General features: G+C 37.2%; 1 protein-coding gene across 12 annotated transcripts in view; it reads left to right on the top strand.

The window, feature by feature from the left end:
• The window catches only part of SEMA6D (semaphorin 6D), a 686,608-nt gene that overhangs the window by 57,018 nt on the left and 603,424 nt on the right, over positions 1-26,166 (top strand). For all 12 annotated transcript variants that reach the window (XM_074600714.1, XM_074600710.1, XM_074600709.1 and 9 more), the window contains exon 2: positions 17,410-17,601. The gene's annotated coding sequence lies outside the window, so the exon portion shown is untranslated. The remainder of the gene's footprint in view (positions 1-17,409; positions 17,602-26,166) is intronic.

Raw genomic sequence — 26,166 nt, 5'->3', positions numbered from 1 at the left:
TTAATATTTGACATAGATTTTCATTGTTTTCTGACACTTATGAAGCTTCCAGCCACCTCACATTATTTACAATGTAACACTTGATAGAGAATTTATATAATAAATGCAATTCATTTAATCATTGACTATGCTAATACCAAAACAAATCCACCTTACAACTCTGAATCACAAACCCACTGGGATATATCAATCTATAGCTGCCACAAATTCTCACAGAAAAGACGGACTTTGCGAAGTGCCTTGAATATTAATGAATCAAGCCCTGAATTATACAAAGCTAGAGCAATTGGAAACGAACATCATCCTTGACTGACATAAATCTCTTCAGCCTTAGAAGTCCATTTTCACCAAATGAAAATTTGACTCCCTGAACACAGATTGTGACCTAACATCTCATCTGCTGCATGAAAAGATGAGTGTCTTGCCCTCCTGATGTTAGGATCTACCTGTGCATCTTCCTGATATAATCCCAGTCTCCAAGTATTTATAGGCAGTTCCAAATCGTCTTATTTGGTCTACAGACATTGTGGAATCCTTGCCTGGCAGTTGCCAAAACCAGTACTTGTTCTGGTCTTAAATAACACTGGAGAAATTAAATAGAAAGAATGGGATTCGCTGGTCTTGTGTGCTGGGTCTGGTGTGCTGCTACAGTGTGCTTCTGGGGAGAGTTTGATGTAGAAGGAAAAGAGAGGACAAACTGCACCTGCATAGGTCTTTAACGTAGCAAAGAATAGTAAATAGAAAAGTACATAAGAGATTTTTATCCCATCTGCATAAGATGTAAATGTCATTAAATGGCAGCATGATTCAGAATTCTGTTATCGAAACATTCTTCACTTTCATGTTGCTTCTGTGACAGAAGTGTTCATTACTGCCAAAATGACAATGTTACTTTAGGCATAGCAGGGCTATGTGATGAGCTTGACCAAAGTCTGCACAGGGTGAAGGAAACTGCATTCCTCATTACAAACTGAATTTCACATTGCAGAGTTGCTTCCTGATGGTTTCTGTCTTCCTTCTTACCATCAGCATAGGGTCATAAGGTTGTTTTTAGAGGTGGTAGTTTGTAAGGAGAATTCATCCTAGTCTGAGCAGAATTTATCTGTATTTAAAAACAGTTATCTTAATAATAGTATATAGTTTTTTGCTGGTGGTGTTGCAGCCATTCATTTTCCTTGGTTGTTCATTTTTGTGTTAGAATGACAGCCCTGCCTGAGATGTAAATTAGATGCAAAGGAAGTAAAGCATAATTTCTGAATTCCTGACTGGCAAGAAGAGTGATAATGCAGTAGGTAAAGAAGTTTCGAGGGCCATGACATTGAGAGCCTTCTGGGGCCTCTGTCGGTACTTCGCAGTGTTAGCTGACAAGAATGCAAATCTGATTGTCTTAGCCTTTGGTCCTGAATCTGGACAGAACTGAGTGGTACAGGAGAATAAAAACATCCAGCGTCTCTGTGTTTGAGTCATGATAGGATTAAATAATCTTTGATCCTCCTGCTCTATTAGGGTTTTATATTGCATTCATCCTCAGTCAAAGTACATAGAAGATATGTACTCACGTAGAACATAGACTCTGATTGTGGATGACAACAGTGTCTGAGAGAACATCTGTACTACTAAAATGCAAGATGTAATTAAAATAAATTTTACATTGTTCATTCGTGACCACAGGCTCGCTGTAGCAGACCCAGAGATAAGGGCCAGGATACAGGAGGATGGGATGTTAACAAACATAGTGAAAAAACCTTTCCGCCCCCACCCCTCCTTCATCTTTGCACGGTGAAATTGCACATCTGGGCTTTGTATTGTTTTTAGGCAGGTAGGAAGATATTTTGTCAGTGGAGCATGGAAGTCTTCAGTTTCCCATTTACCATAAAATTGCCAAGTTGTTCTTTCTGGAAATCCTCTGCTTGTTTTTGTCTGCAAGACATACATTTTGGACATTTCTGTCAGTGGTCACAAAATCCTGTGAAACACGCTGTGGTAACAAGATCCTTCTGCATCAAGGCACTCGGAGTTCACAATACCAAATAGCAGCATAATCCCCCCCCCCCCCCCCCCCGCCCCCCGAAGGAAGCTCTAAAGTGTCTCCTTTTAGGCCCTATACAAGGACAGAAAGATGCACTATAAAGCACTGCTTATCTTTCCTTTCTCACATGAATGAATGACGTCTCTAATGTGAGCAGCAAAGGCAATGCTAGAATTATTACTATTAATCAATCAGTGCTGAAGGAGAGAAGGCAATTCAGAGGAAAAGGGACGAAACGGGATGTGAGGGTGCCTAGAATGAGGACACAGGTTCATTGAATGATCTTATCTAAGAATCGTATGTGTAGTGGAAATGCACCTCACTACATGAGAGACAGTATCTGAAATTTTCCTGATCAGCAGTTCACCACATAAGGAAGGTGCATCTGTTACTGAGTTTTGTATAATCCCTTCAGCTTTCCTGCTTTATTATTTATCATTAATCTATTGTATTATTACAAAGTGAGTTGGTTGGCAAATAAGACGTATGGCAGCCTTAACTTTTTATTTTCTGTGATGTTCTTTTCCCTCGCTAATCGGGTATTACTGTTAGGTTCACTGTGCTACTGTTACAGGGCAGCTTGGAGCCCACAAGTAAAAATCTCTTGTGGAAATGCAAAGTTACAATTCCAGAGTACTATCACATCTCCTCTGAAGCTGAGTGGAGGTTTTGTGGGTTGGTTTGTTTGTTTTGTGGGGTTTTGTTTGTTTGTTTTGTTTACATTTAAAAATAATTGGTTTGATTTAATATATTTTTTGTTTTTATCACTTTGGTGTTTTCAGTTTGTGTGGTTCCCCTTGAGATCTGGCTGTGCAGTTTTCTAGAAAATTACTGGTTTTATTTGAATTCCTTTGTACTTGGCATATCCTAAGGGTGCTTTCTCTCTGTAGGAAAGGAACACCCTACAGCATCACAAATGAGATTGCCATTTGACACCAATTTTTGGATGAATTCCAATATCACTTACTTATCTGAATAGATAGAGTAACTAGGCTCTGAATCCCCAAACTGGAGTGCCCAGGTAACGCTTTCTTTCAGGATACTGAAATAATAGCTCATTTAGGAATTGAAAATCTGAATTAAGCAGTAATAATGTGCATATAGATAAATGTCACATGCATATTTTTTTTCAGCAGGAGCCTAAATTCTGCTGAGGTTATAGTTGTATTGGCAGTTTCCCTTACTACAGCCACACAGCCTGTTAATATGCCTGCCCATGTCATGTCTTCCACATCTGAAGTTTTGTCCACTTTTAAGCACATTCTGTAGGAGAAGTCTCCTTTGAAAAGAAGGGGGGGTGGGGTGGGGTGTATTCCAGGAGGTCACAGAGTTTTTGAATGTGCAGAGCATTATGCCTCCAGCTAACTGTCTTGTGATGGAATTGCTTGGTCAAGCTTGAGGGCTCACTGAAGTCAGTGGACTGGATGATCAACATCAGCTGGAGATGTAACTGAATGGAATGTTTTACAATGCTCTCCTCTTCTGCAAAAATGAGAATGCAGCACATGGGTGTAGCTGTGCAGAAATCCTCTCTTCATTTCTGCATTGACTCTATTTTGTCCGTTTGGCTTCCTGAGCTAACTTATCCATTGCCTTTGTAACCTATGTTCTCTCTGCTTTTAAGCCAGATAGCATGTGCTGATGGTATTCCCCTTGCACCTCTGTAACAAGTCAGACTGTTAAGTGGTGACATCAACTTTTTATGCTCATACCCCTTCTCCTTTCCACCCCCTTTATCCACTGGAGTGGATAAAATATTCTGAATATTCAAAAATATTCCAACAGATGGCTAAGGACAAAAAAGTTAGAAGCTCTATGTATCTAGAGAGTCATCCAATTTATGAAGCTAGTTCCTGCTTTCCACATTCTCGGTTTCTTCCCCCAGCTCCTTGGGGGCTGGATGACCTGCGTCATGAACTTTATTACACACTGCTGGTCTTATTGGTAATCATTAACCTTAGTCTTTTCTGGTAGTAAGACGTCTTCTATGCAATACTTCATAATGTGAGGTTAGTTCAGAGCTGTTTTGCAGAGACCACTCTATTGATATATCTTTATTTCACAAACTAGGTGTTATTTTTATAAACACAATTTAGGGCGAGCTTTAGTAATGCTTGCTGTATATTTTGGAGCACAGTTCTCTGGCCATGTGGGTGGATTTCCTAGATAATTCTGTAATCAGGGTTTGGGAACGACTGCAAAAAGCTGTGTCAACATATATAAAGGAAAAATGCTAGCTTATTTAAATTTCACCAGAATCCTAGTTGTAGTTACAGGCAGAGGAAGAGTCTTAGATATTATCTGAAATTGCATACGGCCTTGTTGGAGGGAAGGGGGAGAAGACAAAGGAAAATTATTGTATTTATTTTATTTTATTTACCAAGAACAGCCTGATGTCTACCAAATTAATAATGTACTTTCTAAACATCTATAAAATATAATATAACAAAATTTTAAAAAATTTTGAGACCTCTCATTTTTTTGAAATTTTTTTTCCAATGTGTCAATGTCACCTTCAGTCCCTGATTGCAGGAAAAATGCCAGATGCCCAGCAAGTAAATAATGTAGCTCAGGCTGTGATTGTTAATTACAATCAGTACTAAAGAATTTGGTGGAGATGATGATCTCTTCAACCCATGAGGAGAAAAAAAATAAATCAAAAGGATTAGAGAAAGAATGTTCAGATAAGGAGAATAAAAGAAAAAAATCCAAAAACTTTCATCTGTGAAAAATCATTGCAATGAACTTTTTATTATAAAGCACTGAGCGACAAGTGTTAAGGGGTAATTTCCTGAAGGACTGTTCCCGAACTCTAAATTCTTTATGCAGAAGATAGTGCTAAAAGGTAATAATTAATCACTTCCATTTAAATCTTCCAGGCATTGCACGAACAAGGTTTAGCTGCATAACTCCTGTGGCTAAATCCCATACAATGTTGAAAATGTAGATGATAATATCTCCATCAAAAAACTCAGTGCCATGGCAGAAATATTGGAGCCAGTCCCTGTGGGAAAATGGTATGATCTAATGGCTGTCAACTGCTATGAGATATCGCTCTCATTTCTGTGTCCTTGCATTACTCTGACGTTTTGGCTACTGCACAATGTGGTTCATACTTTCTGTTTACTTCAGTAGCATTTGATCACACAGGAAAAGGAAAATACACGAATAAGGATATGATGGACCTTTGCTTGAGTAGGCCCTTAATTATAGGGTAGAGTAATCACATTAAAAATGATTGGTTCGTCCTGTGACTATCTATAAGATTCATGTCATGTGGCCTCAGAAATGCCTCCAATTCTGTAACTGGGGACTTGCTATTATGAACTGGATTTTTCTTTTTAAAGTTTCATTTTGTTTTTTACATTCTAAAACAAACATGCAATTTAATATCATGATTAAAATGTCTATAAGTAATGTTCCTGACATGTTACTGGCTGTCATCTGTAAAATGACTGTAGTAGAATAATATAATGCTGCTTTTGTTTGTTGAAATGTCTTATTCTATTAGCAAATGATAAACCCATTCTTTCCTGTTGCTGAAACTTTACTAGCCCATGTACACATGAGGAAGGTGGTAGTGTCTCCAGACAGAAAACCTAGAGGTATGGACTTATTCTCACAAAAATGTCTTTGGATATTTTACTTTGTTTTTTGAATTAAGGTGGAGGAGAAGTAATTGCAACTTGCTACCTCTCATACAGACATTTTTCCTGATATGAATGCATACTTGGCTAGCACTGACAAGACAGTGCCTAATCTGGTTTTATTACGAAGGATCATTTGAAAAACATGCTTTTTGTAAGGACTTTGAGTGGTTAAGCTCAACATTATTGGTAAGCAGTCTAGGAGCTTCTGAGCTTCAATATGGTACGAATACGTGTTTCAGAGGTGACTAAGGCAAAACAGATTAGAGCAGAGGTGCAGGTCTAGAAGAGCCTAGAAACTTTCTATTGTCTAGTGGAGATCTGTCATGCAACAAAGATTAAAATAGAAGTGTCAATTCTAAGAGGAGACTTTGTTTTAAACAGATTTCGTAAAAAATGATGGCTGTTTTTTCTGAACATATCATCCAGCTTTTTAGTATCACGGGCCACACCAGGGTTTAAGGAATAAAGGGGAATTACTCTTGCCAACAACTGGCCATCCTTTTACAAGTCGAACTCCCATCTCTGTAGTCTCTAGAGCTAAGTCACAGAACTGGGAAGCACTGTGTACAAAGATCAGAAAGCTGGAAGAGATAAAAGAGATACTTAAATTTGGGGCTTCTGTTTCCTTTACAGGAACAAAACTGGAGATTTTTTTGAACTTGAATTCAGGTCTCCATCCCAGCAACAAAGTTATAGCAAATCTGAGGTGTAGTGCCCTCTCATGAAATATGAACAGTCCTCTGCAAATAATACATTTAGTCTTTTAAAATTGTAGTATTACATCACCAAATGAGCTGGTAAAGATTGTGCTACTTAAAAAATAGCGCACACAGTTAATGGATATACAAGCTGAACTTTGGGTCCAGAAGATCTTAAAATCTCTGTGAAATGTCAGCTTAATATTAGTGTCTGACTGTTAATTGCTTATTTAGTATTGAAGTATAACCTTCATTGTAGATTTCAGTATTTAAAATGACATAAATGCAGGAGAAATAATAATGGGGCTAGTAATGGTGAATAGACTAGGTAACACCTTATCTTGGTGTAGCAGTTAAAATGAGAACAAATTTCCTCACCACACCTCCCAAACCCTTCCTTCCTCTTTGAAACAGTTACTAGCTTTGTTTCCAGTTGTCTTTATGTTTGTAGACGTGTATTGCTTTGTCTCTTATTTGACATAATATAATTTGTTCTTATGAAGGAAATACATTTGCATGGTCTTCAAGTATGCAAATGTGTTTGACCTTAGTGTATTCTTCTGTGTAGGTATTCACTTCACCTGTAGTAGGTTTGAGCTTGGAGTGACAGAGGGGCCTAGTTTGAACTGAAATTAATTGTAGTGCACGGCAATGATTTGAGTCTGTGTTGCTCACCTTAGTGTGCATGGACAGGTAAAAGAGAACATAGTAAGAAATTACTGCACATGTAGTGTTTGTGTGGTTCTTTAGCTGCCTTCAAACAAAGCTTCTCATCCCATGAAGACTGACTGGCTTCATAGTTGTGTGTCCTTTTCTGCTTGGGATGCTGATAACAGGTTTTTTTACTTTGCTGCTTAAGAGCTGGTGGCCAGAAAGAATTGGTCTATTTGCCATTGTGTGCTCTTGGAGCTAGCACAGAGCTGACATTGCTTCATAAATTGTACTTTGTGTTTAACAGCCACCCAGGGGTCTGCTGAGATTCTGGAAGGTTTTGAAATGAAAGACTGAAGGGAAGCTGTTCCAGAGGCTGTTACCAAAGTGATGACTGAGTAGGGCACAGTACTAATGGGGCTGAGAATCTTGCACAGGAAAGAAAGGCAGTCTCTAGCAGTCAGAGCACTGAGGTAATTGGTGACACTCCATCCTATCCCTCATCTGCTTCTGCCAGAGTGCAGCCCCATGCTGCCCTTTACAGGAAGCAGATTGCAGGGTACCAAAGTTGGATCAAGCTTCAAAGCTTTGACTATCACAGTGGAAAGCATTGCCCTGAGCAGACATCCATTTGCTTCTTAAGTGAACATGCAATCTGAAAAGTTGCGTTTGTTCTTTTTTCAGAGTTCTGGTCTGCAGACATGTTCTCTAATGAAGTGCCATGCAGTATGATGATAGCTGCTGGCACAGCAAGAGAAGAGAGAGATCAGATTGAAGTCATCAAGTAAAAGAAAACAATTTAGTAGAAAATCTTTAATGGTGCTTTTTAATTCATTAGAAGGAAAACACTGTGTCAGCGCTCTTTAGAATCATATTTTCAAAAGGATGGCAGGAAACAGTCTAGTGTTATTTCTGTAGGTTCTTTCAGAGTAAGTTGTGGACTTCTTTAAGCAGATAAAATAAATGTATCTCTGTTGTCTAAAAGTTGTAAAACTATGGCGTTTAAATTTTGTAATCAATTTCACATGCAGTGTTTTGAACAGATAAGAAAGCATGCTAAAGTAAATGTAGCATGATTGGTTATGACTCCAAACCTTGAGAACCTGAGAGGCTGGCTAAAATACTCCTCATGGAATTTAGTGCTAAGATATTGTCTGTCCTTTTGGTGCCTCCTACTGTCTTCTCCCTTTAGGCTCTGGTAGGACATCCGCTAAATCTAAAATATCCTGTATTTGTGAATGACTTAAAAATACATAATTATCTATGCAAAGAAAAGAATTCAGTCTGAATGTTCATATCAAAGTTCTGTCAGGTCTCCTGTTTCACACTTTTTCATACTCAGTTTCAGAGAATATGTATGGGAAGGGATCCAGCTAAGCTCCTGCTCTGGTGAGATGCTGCTCCAGGAAGGAGAATCTTGATTTTAGAGACCTTATGACTTCTCAAGCTCTGTAGGGTTCAGCATCTGTTGCTATGCTTGAGGACCAGGTTGTATTTAGAGCCAAGAAAATGCTATAGAGCCATGAGGGTTATTGTTCAGTCCTGGCAGAACCGAAAGCCAGAAGTTATTGCCTGCATCAGCCATACCATATTTGTCTCTTCTTGTCACCTTCACCGGCTTTATCAATCTAACAAAATGAGAAACATCTCACTCTATTGGTCAACCATAGCAAGTTGAGGCTTTCTGAAAATTCAAAAGTCGTGGTTTTCCATTGCTAGATAGGTAGCTAGTTCTCATTTATGCCTCTGAAAACCTCCTAAAAAGCTCCTAAAAAGAGCTTAGAGCATTTTTAGTTAGACTTTTCCAATATGTTACTTCTGTTTAAAGCAGAAGATTCTGGTAATAAGGGCTGTAAACCTGTGCGGAGATGTATGGTGGTAATTTCAACATACCCACCATCGGTTTGAAATTGCTTCTGTCTTTACCTGTGTACCAAGCGTAATTTCTTTCAAAAAAGCCAAAACCTGCAAATTCCCAATTTGTAGTAATTAAAATAACCGGCTTATGTAAAGTAAAATAACAAACAAGGATTTAATTGGTAATCACTTAACTGAAGATTATTAATTGTCAATTGGTTTAGGGCAAAGTTTGTCAGTGCCTAAAAGAATAATGGAATATAGTTCAGACTTTAGAAACACAGGTTCTTTTGAAAATTTGAGCTAAAAATAAGGCTATGGATTTGCAAAAACTTCTTAGTTACTCAGAAAATCCTGGCATAGCTAGCATTAAGATTGCAAAAGTACTCAGGACCTTATTGATTAAAAGCTCATATCCAATAGAATGGTACCTGTGACTGACTGATCTGTATTACACAGGGGTTTTTTAAGCATATCTCTTTTGTAGACAAGTACCCCAATAAAATGGATGATAGCAGTAAGGCAAACATTAGAAAGTTTCCGTACTTGAAGACACGTGATTTCTGTTCTAAAAGGCTAAGACCTTTTCCATTGTGTACAGTTTATTTTTACTTCTGAATTTTTGTTCTACATCAAGAATGCTTGAAATCACAGAGATAGAGGCATTTAAATAAATGCTCTTAAAGCGCTTTCTGAGCTTTTGGTAAACTGATTTACATGCAGCAGCTGTGGGGTAAACTGAAACAGTAATTGACCCCATTGCCCTCTTCTGGTTATTCAAGGTGGAGTAATCTCAGGGGGACCTGTTCATCTCTGTACCATAGTGCTAGATGACTGCGGAGTAATTACAAGGAATTCAGATTTAGACTTATGAAGATTTGTCACTAGTCACTGGATATCATTGGGCTCAATAAAATCAACAAGCTTATAACTAATCTCAACTATCTAACAGTAACCTAATTTAAAAATGCAAATAATAAAAACATCTACCATAACTTTAAAAAAAGTCTTAAAATATTACAGATTCCAGTCACAGAAGAGAGTGCTGATCTTGAAAAGCTTGATGCCAATTATGTGCTTCACTGAATTAAAATGAACTCATATTATTAATAAAGACTCAAATGATCTAGTCTGCTAGTCCAACCTTTTACCACCTCACACTTTCATTAGAAATGAACTTTTCAATTAAGAACTGTCTTCCAAAACTTAGCACTGAGTTCCAAAATTAAGTTTTCCAGACCGTGATTCAGTCACATCAACTTAAGTAATACAGAACAATCTTGTGAAATTTGACACTGTGACATGTCATTCTCTCATAGTGCTTCTTGGGTCCTTTCACATTAAGTGATCATCTCTTCAGGCCATTGACAGTGAAAACTAGATCCAGTGGAGCAGTGAATTTTAGAAGAATAAGGCTCAGAAATAAGCCAGATGTATACAAAGCATAACACTTATCAAAAGCAATATTGAAATCTTAAAATTGAAATGCAGCTGTCAGAGCTCTTCTGATGAGTGCCAGAAGCAAAGGAAGGAATGAAAAATATTAAAGAAAGCTTTGTGCTGTGTGGCTTTTTGTTTTTTTTTTTTTTTAGTTCAAAGAACATTTTCTCATTGGAACCTTTTTTTCTAATAATCCTTAAAGAAATTCCATTAATTATCTTGTGAACACTTGACACATGAGATATTTTTGGACTTAGAGGGATGCTTGTGTTGTGATTATCAAGGCCAGGAGTTGGGAGATGAGGGTTCTGTGGCTAATTTTGTACCGGAGTTTTTGTTCAAAGTTGAACAAAATCTCTGGAGGTTTAAATAGATATTCAGGCTACATGCTATGCTGCTCACTACTCATTACTAATGCTTTGTTATTACATTCCCAAGTTGCTGGGGTTTGGCTTAAATCTGTTGGTTACTATTGATCCGGAAGTTGTTTCAGTTATAACCAATCTATAGAAAGAATAAAAAGTAAAAAGAAAAAGGTGGTTAACTAGTTACACATATGGTTATACCCATATCCGCTATGATGCTTAAGGAATTGTAAAAATACAATGGAAATGCTGTAGCATTTTGAAAAGAACTCTGTATAGAGAACTTCTTTGTATAGAATGGCTCTGCAGAAGCAGCTGAATTTGCTCTCCCAAAGCAAGTCAGACTTAGTATTTGGGCTAAGTAGAGAGAATAAGGCTTGATTTTTCTCCTTCTTCCCTGAATTTTGATCAAGGACAAGAATGTAAACAACTATCCTTACAAAAAGTGTCCTGATGGCCAAATCTCTCATGGAGTGCTTAAGACAAGAGCCTTCTACAACATCTCAGCATAAATAGTGTAGCAGATTGCTTTGGATTTGTTATTGTCCAGTAGTAGACTGGAGACTGGAGGAGTCCCTCCAGTAACTTCCAGTTGCGGTGTTGAAAATCCCTGATAATATTATGACACTACTTGTAATATGTTTTGGAGTGGATATTGTCCTTAAGTTTTCTTGATGTGCACAGGATATTTAAAACATAATTGGTTTGTTTGAACACTTTATTCTGCTGCTGCACCTGTGATGAACTTGAAAAATTTTGTGAACCACATAGTCTTTCTCCCACCCCTCCTTTTGCAGGTGTAATTAAATTCTCATCCTCCAATACACTTGCACGGTCTGATGAACCATTACACAGAATCACAGAATATAGGGATTGGAAGGGACCTCTGGAGATCATCTAGTCCAACCCCCTGCCAGAGCAGAGTCACCTAGAGTAGGTTGCACAGGAATGTGTCCAGGCGGGTTTTAAGTGTCTCCAGAGACAGACACTCCACTACCTTCTCTATCCCTTACAACTCAATATTTGGGTCCTGAAAATATCTCCAGCTGCTGTAGCAACATAGGCATTTGTCATCAGCAAAGAGAGATGAGATCTGGAAATCTTTGGTTCCATTCTAGCCTCTTGGAGTAACTGCATCCCCTCCAACCTCCCAGGCTTGGCTTTTCCCTCCATTGGCTTGTTTTTTGCTGATAAAAAAGTCTTAGTCTTCCTGAAGCAGATTTTTTTTTTTTATGTGTATTGCCTTGTCCGTATGTTTGTCCGTAGACCTAGTTTTTTTACCTGGCTACAGTGTCTGACTTCCATATCCTCACTTTTGTCTCTCTCACTCCTCCAGTCTCACTCCCAGACATCTCCTGATTCAGGAGCTGTTCTTCGACTGCACCTTGCCTCCCCTTCACCTCTTCTGGGTACTTTCTCTGCTCAGCAGCTTACTTGCTTCTGAGTAGACCTGTTTCCATTTGCTCTCCATCTTCTTTCTCCTCACCCAAATGTTCTGGGCCTCCATCTGTCTCCTCCCACCTTTCTCCAGTCTCCTTTTCATTCCTCAGGCTCCCCTTCCCAGTCTGTTCCCCTGAAAAATTGGTCCTCTCCTTTTATATTTGAGATTGAGAGCTCCCTCTTCTGTATTGCTTGGACTTAGTAACGAGAGTATTGGAACAGCAGAAAAGACCTCTGGCCTTATTTCAGATTGTTAGACTCAGATTTGGCACTAAGCTGCAATTGCAGAGAAAGACCTTCTCAGGCCCCTGGAGCATGTCCAGCACAGACAGAAAGGTTGGGAAGTACAGCAGCTGAAGTCTAGGAAGCACTGGCTGTGCACAAACCACAAGGCTTGCAAGTTGGACATTTTTGAGAGGCTTTTAATTGAGAGTGCAAAAGGCACAAGATCTCTGCCAACTTGCAAGTCCTTATTCTAAATCATGGGTTTTCTTAAAGAAAGGTCTTCAGAATCTTTTAACATTCTGAAAGAATGCTATTTCCGCTAGCCTTTTTCTCGGGAGTGGCTGCAGTATTTGGACTGAGATTTTCTGGGAAAATTCAGGTCAAGGCAGACATGTGATACAGATGATCAGAGCTTTTTCACTTTGAAAACAGCATCTTTAGTTGAGGCACTACTTCAACCTTAATTGAATAATATTCTGTTCAGGGAAAGTTTTTTCTGTCTTTTTATGCAGGTGCATATTTCTTAATTCTTCTACTTTTAATACCTGTTCCTTAAAGCTTGTTATTCTATTAATCTTTGTCATTATTGTTTTGGTACTTCAGCAAGCAAGCAGTGACACGAGAACACTTGACATTTGCAGTGAAGACTGACCATAGATACATTACTCCCCTATAAGTGTATAATTTGTGTTCTTGCTAGTGTTTCATGCTATTCTTATGTAAAAGAACTAAAAATTCAAATATAAGTGAATACGTCCTTTGAATTTGAATAAATTTAATAAAAGAGAAGAATAACATTTTGATTTCTTTGCATTGGAAGTGGATCGAACAAAGATTTAAATAACTTAATTTTTCCTAGCATCAGATAAGGGAAGTGAGATATAAGGCGTACTGAACCTCTTTTTTTCCCCTCTTGACTTTTCACAGACATTTTAGCTCTAAGCTGTAGTTGTCAAATTCATGTCCTCCAAAGACACTAAATCAACCTCAGAACGTTTGTAAGAACTCCATAACTGTAGACACCAGATGAGAGTCTCCTAACCAAGAACATGGGTCTAAGTACTTACATTCAAAGGTGTTTTTTAAAAGTTATGCTGATCTGATTCATACTCCTCATTGTGTCACAAATTACATTCCTCTCACAGTTCCATTTGAAACCCAGCAGAGGAAACTTAGTTATCAGAATCCTTTTGAGTAAAAATTATTATTACGTGGGAAGACTCAACTTGATTCTTAGATTGCCAAGCTTTGTAGAAAAATTGTTCATGTTTGCTAAGCAGCAAAAATTGATGTGGAACTTTGATATTTATCTGTGAAGTGCCTTTTTCCCAGTCTCTTTCAACACAGAATTTTCCTGTTGTCTATTTTTCATTAAAAACTAAATGTCTGCCACTATTTTGCAGTTCTTTCGGACAATTTGAAAGCTTATATTGGAGAAGATATTTTGATCTGAATTTTAGGTGTGTTTATAGCACCCTTCTTCAGAATTGCCATTTTCATGCTTAGCAAGCTAATTTTTCTAAAACTACATTGGAAATATTTCTAATGTAATTTTTTAATCCACTAAATATACTAGGAGCCATGGAATTTTTTTTAGAGAGGTTCTGGATATCTGTTAGGAATTTAGAACACACTGTGCAATACTGTCCATTGTTTCTGAAATGTTGTGAACACTTGAAATCACTCCTAGATACAGTTGCAATGAAAATATTCATGTATACGTGTACTTGTATACATTAATAGATCTTGCCTTTATGAATGGAGTGCTATCTTTTAAACTCAGTTGTATCCAATGATGTATTTACCTTCACCATTCTGTAGGCTAACCTCTGCTCTGCTGAAAACACATTAACATGGACAATAAAGTTTAGTGCAAGTGACCGAGCATTTCTTCAACCTATTATCTGCTAAGTCATTGAAGTGTAGGAGGGAATGTATGGATTCTGTAATAGTTCAGTATTCTTGTAGCAATAAAGAAATTGTTCTCCTAATTTCATTCCCTTCTTAGAACGCAGGCATGACTATTATAAGCTATTAAGTATTTAATCTATAACTGTGGGGTTTTTTTAATCTTTATACCTATACAGCAATGCAAATCTTTTGAATTGAACCATGCCTGGGAAAAAACGTATACATATAGCTTATACTTCTTTCCTTCCTTCTCTCCTCCTCCCTTTTTTTTTTTTCTGGTGAAAAGAAGAAAATCATTGTAAACTCCTGGAAATGGTTTTGTCCTCTAACTTTGCAAAGTGTTCGTTGAGCCTTTAGAAAGCTAGCATGTTTGTTTCTACTGTGATAAACACAGCAGAGTATAGCAAGCTGGTGTGGCATGTGTTGTTCCATGTGTGGCTGTGCAAAACATTCAGTGCTCTTCTACTAGTGTGAAATATGTGAAACACTTTTAGGGAAAGATACTAAACTCAACAAGTTTCTAATTCCCAGTTATAAAGTTTTGATGGTTTTTTTTTTCTGTATAACCTTATTTGTTTTTCCCTGGACTTGGAATAAGAAGAAGGACTGAGTAGGCACAAGGACTATAATATCCTCCCTTTTAAAAGTACAGATTGAAGATTTGGCAGTGGAGTATCGTCCTCTGTTCCTAGACACAGCATTGAGTTTAGGCAGGGCTGACAGTGATTAAGATCGTTTAAACATCTGGTCCTCATTTTGTGTAGAGCCATCTAATGAAGACCAGATCACCTGGCATTGAACTGAGAAGTCTAGGAATGAATGGGTGTGGAGACTGACTGGCCTCCCCATAGGGCTCATACAGCTGAGCTTTTTGATTGGGTTGTATATTGAAGGCAAGACATATACCTTGTCTATTCTAAACTTCCTAAGTGGCTAAACGAAATAGCCTGTCCTCCAGACCTCATGATGGCATCAATTAAAATAAAAGAATTTTCACTCTTTGTCCAATTATTAGTAAAACCTTGTTCCTCTGCTTTATTAGTTGTTTCATTATGATGAACATTCCAGAAAATGAGTGACCCTGCTCTGGCAAGGGGATTGGATTAGATGATCTCCAGAGGTCCCTTCCAACCCTATGATTCTATGAAAAGGGGATCTGTTTTATCATGTATACGTACTGGGCTTTCCTGTTATGAAAGCGTACCCTAACACCATTTTAAATGGAAGATAAAGACTGAAATTATTTTTTTCCAGCATTTTAGTGTGGTTTTGTGAATGTCTGAACACATTTGGTGTTATTTACTAGATGTGGAAGAAGTTGTTTGACCTGGGGAAGCATGTTAACAGAGGATGGAGAGCACATATGCATCATTAACTATTTCATAACTTAATGTTTGTCATTTAGGGGAGTCCATCATATAATTTGATGTAATGTAGACTGCAACAGTGAAAATGTTGCAGTTTTCTTCATTAAAGTGTTCAAGCTTTAATAGCAAGTGGCTGTGTTGACAGGTTCTAGATCTTCTAGGAAACTATAGTATGATTCAGTAAAGTCTGTCACTAAGTTCAGTCTTGCTTATGGTCTGTTTTTTTTTCTGTAGGAAAAACACTTGTCTGGGAAGGCTATGTGAATAAACCCCTCAAGAAAGGACACAGAATGTGTTCTATCATTTATTTGCAATTACTTGTAATAAAAAATTTATTACGGTATTTACTATGTCAAAGGCACTAGGTGGAATTATCTGGCAAAAAGTTCATTATTCACAAAAACTATTTTTGGAGAAGTTTATGGTCAACCATCCTTTTTTTCTATAGCATTTACATTAGAAATGAAGTTTGGATGTAGAAATTCTAGGGCTGTCTGTTTTTTTCTATCTATGGCCTTTGATGACTGTTTAATCCTAAAATGACATATTAATTTCTTCTTCTCAGTACATGCCTGAAAGATACAATGCCATGTAAATTGATGACTTCCCATAGCTGGCAGTGTAAACAGGAGCATGTAAAGTTTGTAGCATCCCCCCAGCCACCACAGGGAACTGCTTCTGCATACTTAGTTTTGCATTCTTGACTCATAACTCTGAACTGCCAGACTGATTATTTAAATTGTAACTGCCAGTTGATGGGCAGAAGGAAGGAAGTAAGTTTATGTGTCCATATGAATTATTAAATAGCATACCAAGATGTCACCTCATAACATTTTGTGAAAATGCCATGGTATTCTAAACGCTTGCCTGGAAAACATGTTGAAAATTGATCCATTTGCAAATTTGTAGACATCTATTAATGGTTTTGCTGATAAATTACAATGACCAATTTACTTGATGAATTGCACCTTTTTCTTAGTTAAATATCTTCTAAGACCTGTAATTCAGATTAAGATTTTTTTATTTATTTAACAGGTGTTTGTGTGATTTGAGCTCAGCACGGGTAGTTCCTTACTGCTGTTTCTATTCTGAGATTGGATATTTTAAGAGAAGTGTACATATTGCTGTGTAAGTGCAGGACAGGAAGGCCTGCCTTTTATCATAGTGTATGAGCACCCAGGCAAGTCACTGAGATAATTTTCAGTTGTTTTGCTATATAGGAAACAACCTTGTGCGTGTTCCTACCCTGATATAGCCAATGGAAAATATAAGATAGATTGTATTTTTTTTCACTGAGGTATAAGCAACCTCATCCTTTTATGAGCTAAAAACATGCTTACCATGGAATAACTGATGAAACTTAGCTTTCTCTGCAGTGAAGTGTGCATGTATCTGTTGTCTCTGATAAATTTGCTTCAGAATATAGTACTATCAAGCAATTATGAAACAAATATGGCAAGGAAAAGTTTATCCTTAATTTCAATGAGATGTTATTTATAGAGCTAAGGGGTATCGGTTCTGGATTTATTTTTGTAATGCCTTGAGGCATGAGGATGCATGCTTTTTATCCAGTTCTCACTAATAAACTTGTATTTTTCCTCATTATCTGTAGATGTCTAACCTGTCTAGTTTCTGGTATGAATGCTTGAAAGAAGCAAATTAAAAAATCACTTTCTGTGTTCATTCATGCTGATGAAACTCAATTAAATGAATACTCATGTAACAAGACAAATGTATTTAAAATTTCAAAACTTTTTTTTCTTTTTCCTTTTGCAGTATTTGCTGTCTCTTTAAAAATCCCAACAGAGCATATGAGTTATCAGAAAATGGATGAATGAGTACCCTCTAGAGGTAGAGTTCAGTTGGGAAAAATTCCAAGATACAGAGAAGAGGTATCAGTGAACATAAACAATACTGCTGTGCGGAGAAGAGAGTTGGGATTACTCAAGGCTCACTTAAATACATACAGTAAGTACAGTTTCAAAGTTAAAGGGGATAGTTTGGGCAGAAAATCTTTGAATACTGTAGCTTTAAACAGTCATTTTCATCTGTATTGAGTCTGAATCTCAAAGCAAACTTGGATCTGCATAAAATTCAGACAGAGGATCTCCTAATAAGTTCAAAGTAAAGCTTGATGGAATTGTAACTTGATGCAGAAACCTTTGGCATTTTTGTGGCCAAAGGTATTTTAGGAGCTATATGGAATTTAAATACAGTCATTGCCAAGGAACTGAACAGTGTGAGTTGTAGAATTCTTTGTTATTTGGCATCACTGAAAAGCAGGTGTGAAAAACATGGCTGAGTTAAGCTAAGACAGGCATTACCCAGTGTTTTGGTAAGAAATTAAACTATTTTGTGGAGGCAAACTGAAAATCAACTCAGATCAGTTCTGAAAGAAATACAAATATGAAATGTTTTGTTTGGAACAAGTAATACATTTAAAAATAAAAGATTCTATTTTTAAATTTTAGAAATCAATGTTCAACATTGTTTTGAAATTTCATGCTTTTTAATTTTTTGGGTTGACACACACTTTTTCAGTCAAGTCAGTGTCCAGTGCGTGGGTTTTTTTCCAAATTGGTTGAAGTCTGAACCAGGTCGAACTTTACAGCTAAACCCATAAATCTTTATGAGCTCAGTTTTCTGTAGCTAAAGACATATGCGTTTTTTGTTGGTTGACATATGAGGTGGCAGGTATATTGCTAATAAAAGCTGTACAAAAACGTTACTACTTTTCTAGAGCTGTTATTCATACTCAACAGTACAGCCTTTCAGTTTGAAAAGCAGTGGCCTATAATCTTATACTCAGTCGATGATCTAAAACAACTTTGTGGTCTGTGGTCTTTAAAAGTTGTATTTATTTTAAAACTCCAGTGGGATAAAACATCTGTTTTCAACCTCTTGAACACACTCTCTGTTCTCTTTAACTGTTTTTCATCAGGCTGTTGTGATATCAAACCAGTGAGAGCTCAATGAGATGTGGTAATATACTGATGATAAAGTCGATGAGAGTAGAAAGTGCCAGATTATTTGATTTCTTGCAGTATTTTATATCAGAACTGTCATTTGAAGGTCTAAGGAATATTTGTTTTCCATTAGATGCTCATGTTCTATTTGTTTCCTATGGGATACCTATTTGGTTTTTTATAATCTATTTGCACCTGTTATAAGGTTATTATGTATTTAGGGCCTGATTCATGCCAGAGTAAATCAGTAATTATTCTAAAGGTGTCATTGAAACTCTGCCAGTGTTAAACTGGCATGTGGGAAGAGTACCAAAAAACCCGTTCTGATAGGTACAGTGGATGATCTGCTGCTTTTTGTTACTGAAGAACCTCAAGCTTTTGTGCATGCTTTGTAACAGTCATATATGTTTGGGAAACCTTTTTTGCCTTATGGTTAACTATTATAATTAAAACATAGAGATAACAATGCAGAATATATCTCCTGTGTATGCCGTCCTGTGCAAGTGCAGCACTTTTACAGGTTTAGATCCCTCTCATGTACAAGTATAGGGAGCTGCTCTTGTAAGGCAGGTTTACCTTAGGGTGTCCATTAGCATTTCCCAAAGCAGTTTGTGTCCTGTCTTGTGTGATAGGAGACATAGCAATCAAATGGTCGCGGCTTAATCACGTAAACTTACACTTTCTCTGCAGATTGTGTGTTATACTGCTGGGAGTCAACGCTGCACTATTTCTCTACTCCTGACAGAGAAATCAGCATCCTGATTTCTGCCAGTCTTACAGTTGATTTTTCTAAGTTCTGTACTATAGAGCAGTATACAATTATGGAATTCTTAAGATATTTTATTGCTGCATTTTTGTCTTGCTGCTGTAACTTCTGTAGCCTATAAAGGCTTGTCCTTAACCTATTTTATGTTAGCTGTTCTGAGAAGAGAGAGAACCTTCCTACTGTTAAGCATGTTATCTGCACAGATGATCTATCTGTAGATTTCTGAGGAAAAGTCAAATGACAACATGTCAGCTTCTCAGTTCCAGAGAAATTATCCCACGTTACCTTGGCAGCGCTAATAGTTTACAACGTTCATGGTCTGTAATAGGCTGTTTGCCTTAAAGGGCTTTGACAGTTTTGCTGAACTTAACACGTACTCAGCTAAGAAATTATCTTTCTTCACTGCATCACTTGCCATTGGAATAGGTCACATTTTGATGAGATTTGTTTGATTTTCTGACTGTGAAATTGCTGTATAAATCTTCCCTTATGCTTACATATTTCTCAAAAGATCCACTGTATTATTCTGAGAGCAAATACCTAATTATTTGCTGCTGAAAGCCATGTAAGAACACCTCTCTATTTCTGAAATGCTTTGGTAACATCTGACATGGTAAGTTTACATCCAAAATGAATAATGCAATGGGAAGGGATTTCATTCCATGGCCTGGAGCCTGGCTTTGTGATAAGACAAAAGAGTGAAGGCAGAGTACCTGGGGGACGTCTTCAGTGGCTTTTTTAAGGTTATGCTATCATGGCTGAGAAAGTGAGGACCTAACTGATCAATTGGCTTGTTTGACTGCTTTATATCTAGGTCTGGAACTGAGCACTTGTTGATGTCATTGATATCAGGTCAAGCTGTACAGGTACTTCTACACCTCTCAAACACAGACTTCCTGAGAGATTGCCTCTGAAACTGATTCTTTGTACATTGTTATGTCTTCCAATAACATATTGAAGGAAATAATATTTAGAAGAAAAGACACTGCTCACATGATGGATGGAGCTTGCTTATGCTTTGCTGACTAGTATCATCACGATAGTATTTGTAGGGATGCAAGGAAGAAATGTTCTTGGTAGGTCTTGCATTGCAGAATGATGTGATTTTTTTCTGCAGGATTTGGATGTCTCTTCAGCTGCCTTCAGGTAGTAGGTGTTGGTTATGACAGTGCAGAGCAGGGCAATTAGGTGATGAATCATCAGCATCATAATGTCTGTTATTTTAAAACCTGTGCATCTGTACTAGGATCCCTGTGTAGAGTGCAAGGCCTGTAAAAGCTTTTGCAAAGTGCTAAAAAAACAAAATGAAGAAAATATGTTTAAGAACAACTACTGTCAAGTAAAAGCTCTCTAATGGTGGATAGAAGGTTAATGTGAGTGTTTGAAGCCTCCCTTGGAGCTGCAGCACAGTTGTCTGGAAGATGTTATGATGACACTAAGCTCCAGAGTGGTTCACTTTCTGTTTGCCATTTTTGAAGATTATCTTACCTGGACCCCAACATCCTGTGAATGCGTATGATCAAAAATAATGGGTAATAAGTATCTTAATGCTCAAGGAAAGGTTAATGAACATGTTAATGAAAAAGGTCTACAACAGAGAGGAAACTCTTTCCCTTAGTTGGTATCTGAATTCCATGAATTCCACAGCCCTTTGGCTGTGTCTTCGGCTGTCCTCCAACTGGCAAATCTACTTGTGAATCGTACTTTTTTGTTTTTGAAATGCATATAAAGTCCATATTGAAACGATTGTATAGGCAAGCAGAGCAGCTGAGTGTATCAGCCCCATTGTCTGAGCATCTGACAATGCCCATAAAGTATCTTATGAATATGATGCTAATTCTATTCCATCTCCTGTTTGGATCTGTGAAGGGGAGTTTTCTTAAATTGAGCCTTCAGCCATCAGTGCTCATGTTGGAAAAATGGCAACAGACATTCTGTTTATCACTTGTAATACTTGCCCATATGCCATGTGTTAGGTGTCAGGTGTAAGCATCCTTACTTCTCTGTATCATAGGAAGAAATACTGTGGATTTCAACCTGGCTATATTCAGAACCCACTGAGTGCGTTCATTTGGCCAGAGGGCATCCCATTAAGCGGCATAAGGAAAGTCTCTTGCTATTACTAAAGACTTCTCTTGCTGTAATCCCTGCTGATCCTGGGAATCTGAGGTGGGAACTGAAACCAGATCTTTTTCTGGCTTTTCACGGTTCTGTGACAATGCCTCCAGGGCTTTTAATGTATTAGGGAAAAATTCTGCCAAGCTTTTCACAAAGTAACATTTTCTTTCATAAATATACCATCTGCTTTTAATGACAATTGTGAGATACTGTTGCAGAAAGCGAGGGTGGCAGAATCTTACTTTTTTGATGAGTGGCAGCTGAATAGCTTTAATTCCAGCTGCTTAGAAAGGAACCAGAAATGTCCAAAGCTAGAAAAGAATCAGAAAGTTTTTGCAGATAAATAAAGTACCTGACCTTCCCTTCCACTTTCTTCCATGACACCCATAATGATCTGATATTTGCTATACCAGGCAGATCATCCCTGCAAGCTGATGGGTGACTTATTTATCCATATGTCCGTTCACAGTTCTGCACCTGTGTCAACTTTGGTACATACCTAGTCTTCATAGTGTCAGGTTATATGCTCCCTCTTGTTGGGATGTTTTATTCCATATTTGTCTGGTACTTCTGTAGTCATCAGGAGTATTTGTAACCTTGGTGAGAGGCCACTTAGCTGTTCCTTGATAAATAATTAGTAAATAATACATCAACTGCTGGCCTCTCACTTTAGCCTGTTGAATTATATAGGGAAAACTTTAAATATAGCAAACATTAATTTGTGGATGAATCTCTTGGGTTTATTAGGCGTTTCAATTTCCATGATTATCCTGCATCTGAGTGAACGGAATATTTCCATTCTGAAAATAACTAGTGACGTTCTTGTGTTTATTTTCATTTCTTCTGTGTTTCTGCCACTGCTCACCATTCTTTCATAACAAAACTGTCCCCCAACTTGCTTTTTCATGTTTCAGATCACATAAAGGTGGTGACATTCAACAGACAGATTATATATTTGTTTATTTTTCAGTTTACTGAATGCATCTACCAACATCTCAAGGTACATAAATTTCAGTAAGTGAAAAAGATAACAGAATATCGAGCATATCAGGAACGGTTTTACAGCAACAGAGATCACAAAATTACTTGTACCATAGCTAATGGGGTGTCCATGCTAATGTCCTGACAAAAGGGCTGTTTTAAGTTCTGCGCTATTATGCTCCCAGAAGCCATGCTGGCGGCCTCCGTGTGTGTGACGGCCTCTGCAAACTCTGCAGGCAAACGCTCAAAGTGCAAGGGCAAGCTTATAGTTACCTACTGTAGTGACTTGCAGCTGCATCCATTGATTTCCTAGTGCACAAATGAGAGATGACATCAGTTGAGCTTTGTGCTAGCGACTTGATTAAATTGGGTGTTGCAACAGACAGAAAGGATTACAATGATGTTACAGGTTCTAAGAAAACATGAAGCACAAAAGACTACGCTGTACCTCTGTCAGCTGAACCTGACAGCATTGCTCTGTGAGAAAAACCTTTGAAGGTAAAGGCTCTACTCTCATGTACTTTGTTTACATCAAGCTTATGGTTGTTTAAAATCTGGTTTTGGTGCTGCATGTGTTTGGATAGAGCAATACAACCGACTTCTGGTATTTCAGATCTTATACTGATTTAGCTTCTTATTACATATTCACAATACACCAAGTGCACATTCCTTTCATTTCTAGGTACTGTAAATTAGCTACAGTATATGAATCTCAGCGTGTAATATGATAGCATTTTTTTCATGTTGGAAGTAATGGTTGTATTATGTATTTCATGTCCAAAGAGAAATAGCATGACTTCAGGCTACAGAAATAAACAGTATGAAACATTATTGTTTGTGATGTTGTTGATGTTTTAATTGCTGATCATTAATCTGTGTTCTTCAACTCCAGTGTTGGTGGAATTATAATTAGTCCAGTGTGTTTTGCTGAAATGTAGAAAACAATCAGTCTGCCACTAATGATAGGGCATGTGGGACTCCAAAACTGAGTATCAAGTCAGTATTTCTGTTCCACAGTGCATATTTTTTTTATACTGATATTTCTGGAGAAAATTATACTTATCAGGAGAATAACTTAAACTAAAGAAAACTTACAGAACTTGAAAAATAATTTCAAAGAACACCTTTCATGTTTTATTTATTACCATTTAAATGCTAATTACATAACAATGTAATTACTGTATCATGGTACAGTGGAAGAATACTTCAGATATACGTGTTTCCGTAAATGTAAATAATGTCATTATAGTTGATCCTAAGCGTGGCCTTCATCTCTGGTATGTATGCTTGCCTAGTCAATTAGAAGTATGTATACTCCATTTATTGTGTTACTTTTTTATTCAGGCAAAGATCAGTTTCATCATAAATTGATACTCACATGATAATGTATGTACGCTTGTGCATTCATGAAATTTAAAAACTGTGTATGTGTTTCATGATTACTTATGTTGTAGATCTAAACTTAGCTCTGTTTTTGGACCAAGCTCACTTTAAGTTTAAGAATAATTTCTGTTCCTTTTACAGCCTCTTATCTCAGAAAAAAGATGACTGATAATGCCCATCAAAGAAAACCCCAAAACAACACCATATCAATTCTGTTACATCAATGCAAAAAGAGTTGAAGAATTGCAAATTAATTCTATGCTTGTACAACTTGTTCAATGTGACAGATGAGCACTAGAGTAAATATCTAAGGGTTATAAAGCAGCAAAATCTTGCATTGTCTGCAGTGGCAGGGTTTTGCCTGTGTGGGAAAGACGTTCCAGCAAACCAAGGTATGACTGTAAACTTCCAAAATTGAGTTGATGTAAATCCAAGTATGGAAGATCCTTATTTCATTTTCTCTCAGTTTAGCTGAAATCAACTGAAAACAAGTTTTAGTTAAACAAAAAGAAGAGTCCTTCAGAAATGACCGATAAGTGTCCCGCTGAGGGTTTTGCACACTATAACTGCATTGGCTTTGAACGCATTTAGGTCACACTGATACATTCAACTTTTAAAGCATCTATAATCTGATCTGGCTCTAGATGAAGTCAGTGAGATACTGCCACTTACTACAAGAGAGGGGATTGAATCATTCTTTTAATGAGGCAGGGGCCAGTTCTCATTTGGCGTAAATCAGTGTATAAATAATTTATCCTGGATAAGAATCCATCCCCTTCTGTTTAAAGAATAAATTTATTTCCTAGTTAGTACTGATTCTGTAAAATTACATTAACCTACTTTCTCCACTAAAAAAAAAAGAAAGATAAATTTGTATTCAGGATTAGCACAGAAGCAAAGTGTTTATTCAGAAATTATTTGGTATAATTCTAAAACCAGATGTTGTTTCCACACTAATCTCTATAATCAATGATCACATTCCTACTGCCAACAGACAGCTGAATGTCAAGCTCTTAATGATTGAATTTTCAACAAGACTCCATTTCAACTCAGTTTCAGATGCAGTGGTACAGCAAAATTACAAAACTTTCATGATTGAATGAAGTATGTATCTCATTATAACTGTAATGGTGGAGAAAATTTTGCATTTAATGTCAATTCACTTTGACCATCAGTTTAACTGTGCAAAAATTACTGTATGATGAATAACCTGCATGTGTATAAGATTAAGAAATAGATCGTTTAAATTCTGGAATCTACTTTTATAACATAGTTTAACCGCCAAGATTTAAGGTGTGTTAGTTTATGATTAGCACCTGATTCTAAATGAGTTTGTGGTAACATATTCTAAATGGGGGCACATGCTATACCCAACTTTTAAACCTGAACTAAACCAAAGACAGGCTTATACATCTATCCACAAAGAGACATTAATAATAACTATTATCATTATTATCATTATTATTCATGGTGATTTAAAACACTCCCAGAATACAGTAAATTTTAGAAATAACGCTTAGCTTGGCTTTTCTCTGTTACCAAGCAATGAAAGGTTTATAGCTGAAGTAAGATGTGATGAATGAATCCAGTGAATGCTTTACAAATCCTTCAAAAGAAAGGAGAATTCCTACCACTTCAGAACCAGCTGTGTAATGAGTTTGTGTAATACTGACAAGCCAGAGAAACTCCCAGAAGCGATTTTGTTACAGACAAATAATTTTACGTGGGGATTTCTTCAGACAAATTCTGATATGTTCTGGTTTGAAGTTTCAAGAGGGGGGAATAAATAGCATTGGTTACCCTGTGACATAGGAGTTGTTAAAAGTTGGCCACTGTTGGTGTTAATCCTTCCCAACTGCAAAGCAAATTGAGACTGGGTAGCTCTTAAAATGAAAATTGGTGTTGGAACAAACCTTGACAGCTGTATGACTTTTGTTGGTATTGTTAAGACAACACTCGTTTCATTGATTCATTCAGTATTATCATGCTGATTATAGGTCCTGCAGAACATCTACACAACCTAATCAGTCTTTCCTTTGTTGTTGAGCACATTTGTCGTGTTTTGTGAGATTACTCAGCTCCCTGACCACTGAGCAGTGGCATTTCTTGGCAGAATGTGCTATTGCTTTCAGTAAGATACACTTCAAAGCATTGTGCCATACTGCACCAAACTGCACTCTAAAACAGTATAAATCCTTTCACTTTCATTTCTTTGCTTTTCATTCTTTACACCTTATCTTGGAAGCATTAAAGGCAACCAGCTTTTTGGCTTTCATGCCTGCCTGAAGGTGTAAGTACAACAATGCTGATGCCAAAATG

The sequence above is a fragment of the Larus michahellis genome, chromosome 9, assembly GCF_964199755.1.
Source record: "Larus michahellis chromosome 9, bLarMic1.1, whole genome shotgun sequence".
Taxonomy (NCBI): domain Eukaryota; kingdom Metazoa; phylum Chordata; class Aves; order Charadriiformes; family Laridae; genus Larus; species Larus michahellis.
Note: the sequence above shows the minus strand (reverse complement) of the source record. Positions and strands in the feature narration are given on the sequence as shown.